Raw genomic sequence first — 4,405 nt, forward strand, 5'->3', positions numbered from 1 at the left:
TGGGTCCACCTGTGCGCAGGTCTGTGCTCTCCTGCCTCGCTCTCTGCACAGACCCTTGCCCATCCCCCTCCCAGCCCTCCTGGGCCCTTTCTCCCTGGCCCCTCTGTCTGACAGCATGCATGGGTTGGAAGAAAGATGGGGGGGGGGGCAGGCTGGGAGGTCACGTGTGCCGGCTTCCCAGGTTCCAAGACTTCAAGAATGCAGTTTCTCCCTGAAGATCTTTCGCCCTGAGAAGTCAGAAGATACTCATGCTATGCATTGCCGCATTGAATTTTGCTGTCAGTCAAACACAGTCTTGTGCCCAGCACTGGAGCTCCGTGGGGCTTGGGAGGAGCCTTCCTGAGATCTGGTGCGGACCCTGGTGAGGACTGAGATTGTCAGGCAAGCAGAGTAACTTAGCTTCGCTTCCGTGTCAGTATTTGATGTTTTCATTGCTCTGTGTCTGTTCAGTGATTTCCATTCAAAGGGTCCCTTTTCTAACCCAGAGCACAGGATTTAGGCAAAAGAGGGACACAGGAATAGGGGCAGAGACAGAGGATGCTCCTGGAAACTTCATCTCGCCACCTCGGACTCAGAGGGTGCTCCTGAACCACCTGGCCCAAGCCAAGCTGCAAGGGAACAGAATGAGCTAGGTTTTTGGATATACAATCTACGTGAAGTATGCTCTGCTTCTACAGCATGGACACTCTTGCTCCCCATTTGGTTTCTCTCTTCTTTAAAACATTTATTTGAAAGGAAGAGAGAGAGAGAGAGAGAGAGAGAGAGAGAGAGAGAATCTTCCATCTGCTGGTTCCCTCCCCAGATGCCCTCAACAGCCAGGCCAAAGCTAGGAGCCTGGAACTCCATCCAGGTCTCCCATGTGGGTGGCAGGGGCCCAAGCACTTGGGTCATCTGCTGCTGCATTTCTAGGTGCATCAGCAGGGAGCTGGATCAGAAGTGGAGCAGCCGGGACTGGAACTGGTGCTCACAGGGGATGCCGGTATCGCAGGCGGTGGCTTAACTCACTGCACCACAACCCTGACCCCTCCCTCCCCATTTTCTATATCCAGGACACTCGCCTAAGCCTTGCTATTAAAGCCTCAGCCAGCTGCATCTAGGGAGGCAGTTCCTTAGGGAGCTCCCCCTTCCCACTGTCTCTTTCTTTGTCACAGTAAATACAGGCCCCCAGCAACCTTGCTGGAGGCTAATGAATTGGCTACATGCCAAGTGCATAGGGACCCCTTGTGTCTGCTCACACTTTCTGATGTCCCTGAGAAGCCCCAGGGCTGCCCACTGCCTTCCTCTGCCAGCAGCCCTCCTGGGTGCCCAGGTCCCGCCTTTGCCTTGTGGTCAGGGGCCCATGATCTGTCCCAAGTCGTGGGTGCCCCAACACATCTGCACATTAAAGTCTCCTAACAAAACAGTAAGCAAGGAGCAAAGCACTCATGTGTACACCTGTGCATCCATCTCTGAGAAACTTAAACTCACTGTCCTAGGACAGCCTTGGGCTGGTGTTGTGGTACAGCGGGTTAGGCCACAGCCTGTGACGCTGGCATCCCATATGAGCACCTGTTCGAGTCCCAGCTGCTCCACTTCCGATCTACCTCCCTGCTAATGCCTCTGGGAAAGCAGCAGAAGATGGCCCAAGTTCTTGGGGCTCCTGCCACCCACGTGGGAGACCTGGATGGAGTACCTGACTCCTGGCTTCAGCCTGGCCCAGCCCTGGCCATTGCAGCCATTTGAGGAGTGAACCAGCGAATGGAAGACCTCTTTTTTTTTCTGTCTCCCCCTCTCCCTGTAACTCTGCCTTTCAGATAAATAAATAAATAAAACAATTGGGAGACAGGAGCTCTTGGCAGGTGTCCCACTGACCCCACAGGGGGCTCAGATGGAAAACTGCAGCAGACCTCGGCTTTTTCCTGCCACTAGTGTGGATCCAGGCCCTGCAGCTTTAACAGCTGGAAGCCAGGAGCTCAGCAAGCCCTCGGCTGCCAGGCAGTCCAGGGACGGTGACAACCTTCACCATCACTGGGACAAGGCCCAGAACTGTTGAGGTTTTGACCAAGAGCAGAAGGAGCCGCTCCCGGCAGTCCAGGAGAAGCAGAGGCAACCTTCTCCCTTCAGCTCAGCCGTGAAGCCACACTGTAGCCTCTGTGAGCCGGGCTTGCTCAGGCCGAGCCCAGCACCGCCTGGCCTAGGGGCCTGCAAGTGCGTTTCCCAGATGCCCTTGTCACTCGCTATCCCGTCTGGCTTTGAGGATGGCAGTGCCGGGGGAGACTGTAGGCTGCGAGGAGAGGAAGGGAGCCTCCTGCTTGTAGCCACGGGGGCCCCCCTCGAGTCAGTGTGGAAGTTTCTAGCCCCCTACTGCTGAGGCATGCTGGGCACTGGCCCACAGCCCCTGTCGGAGGAGCCAGCAGCAGTCCCAGGCCGCCACCCTTCTAGCTCCGGGTCCAGGGAGTGCCACCTCTCCCCTCCTGTCCTCCCAGCCCGAGGCAGGGGAGCTGCCGCCTATGGTGCTCGTCCGTTTCATTCATGAGACTCTGGCATCTGTGCAATGGATTCCTAGAATTAAACCCCTTTTGTGTGAAACGTGCAGTGTGCTTTCCATTCGCTGGGTCCTACCTGAGCCCGTGCTTAGTACCGGGATGGGTCCGGTTCCCACCTTCTAGAACTCTGGGTTTCTAATGCGTCAGAGGTACTTTCGGCCTCTTGCTCACTGGGTCCATTCAGCAAGAAGCCGCCACCATGACGGACTGGCGTGGTGCTCCCTGGCAAGTCAGGAGGATTAAGTACTCTGCAGGCAAGATTACAGCAGAGAGGACAGAGGACAGCCCTGTGGCCACACGGGGGCAGGTGCGTGCGCTCTCTGAATCACCGCCTTCCACATCTGACACAAGGGCTGCCTTTAACCACTGCAACGTGAAGGTGAGCCACATTTCATTGGTGTTAAGGAACCATCCCTGCCTTACCTTCATCCCAACCCCTCCCTGAGCTTGCAAACAAACAAACAAACAAAAAAATAAAATAAAAATGAGATCTTATAAAAAGCTCTTACATCTCTAGGCTCAGAGAAGGCAATATGATTCCTTTTTTTTTTTTTCAAAAAATATTTATTTATTTATTTGAAAGGCAGAGGCAGAAAGAGAGAGAGAGAGAGAGAGAGAGAGAGAGAGAGGTTTTCCATCTGCTGATTTTTTCCCCAAATAGATGCAATGGCCAGAGCTGTGCCAATCCAAAGCCAGGAGCCAGGAGTTTCTTCTGGGTCTCCCACATGGGTGCAGGGGCCCAAGGACTTGGGCCATCTCCCACTGCTTTCCCAGGCCATAGCAAAGAGCTGGATTGTAAGTGGAGCAGCGAGGACTTGAACTGGTGCCCATATGGGATGCCAGCACTTCAGGCAGCGGCTTTACCTGTTACGCCATAGTGCTGGCCCCCATGATTGCTTTTTAAATAATGCTAGCTTGACACATTGTGGCATATTCATTCATCCAGCATGTATCGAGGACAGGCAGATGTTTGGCACAGCAGCTAAGATGCCACCTGGGATGTTGGGCCCTGTATCAGAGTGCCTGGGTTTGAGCCCCGGCTCCACTTCCAATTCCAGCTTCCTGCTAAGGTGCACCCTAGGAGGCAGCAGATGATGGCTCAAGTACTTGGGTCCCTGCCGCCCGTGTGGGAGACCAAGATTGAGTTCTGGGCTCCTGGTTTTGACCTAGCTCAGCCTCTCTCCCTCTCTCTCTCTCTCTTTGCTTTTCAAATGAAATGGGAATACACACATTGTAAAACTATGTTTTGGGAGTGCATGTTGTGACGCAGAGGGTTAAGCTGTCACTTGGGGCACCTGCATCCCCTACCAGAGCGTCTGGGGGTTCCATTCCCACTACTCTGCTTCCAATCCAACTTCCTGATAATGCATCCTGGGAAACAGCAGACGATGGCTCAAGTACTTGGGCTCCTGTTGCCCACATGGGAAACACAGATGGAGTTCTGGCTTCCTGGTTTTGGCCTGGCCCATCCCTGACTGTTGTGGCCATTTGGGAAATTAACCAATGGATAGATGATACCTCTGTTTCTCTGCCTTCAAGTAGATGAAAATAAACTTTTTAAAAAATTAATGCTAAATATATGTATTGAATAGTAATCATTCGATGTGCCTTGAATTGTTTAGTGTTCTGTGCAGCAAAGAAAAAGAATGGACAGCAGGTGCACTGAACCAAAGGGATGGATTTCTTGCATGCAGTCAGAACAAAAGGAACTGGACACAATAGAGCGCATAACGTAGGAGTCCACTTGAGTGTCGTGACTTTCAAGATCAGGCCAAACTATTCTGCAGTGAGATAAAGGATCGTGGAGATCTTTTAAGGGGGATAAATAACCGTGAGGAGACCTGAGGGAGCCCACGGATCTGCTGGAAATATTCCACATC

Source organism: Oryctolagus cuniculus, chromosome 3 (genome assembly GCF_051225735.1).
Source record: "Oryctolagus cuniculus isolate XC-2025 breed Fujian yellow rabbit chromosome 3, ASM5122573v1, whole genome shotgun sequence".
Classification (NCBI taxonomy): domain Eukaryota; kingdom Metazoa; phylum Chordata; class Mammalia; order Lagomorpha; family Leporidae; genus Oryctolagus; species Oryctolagus cuniculus.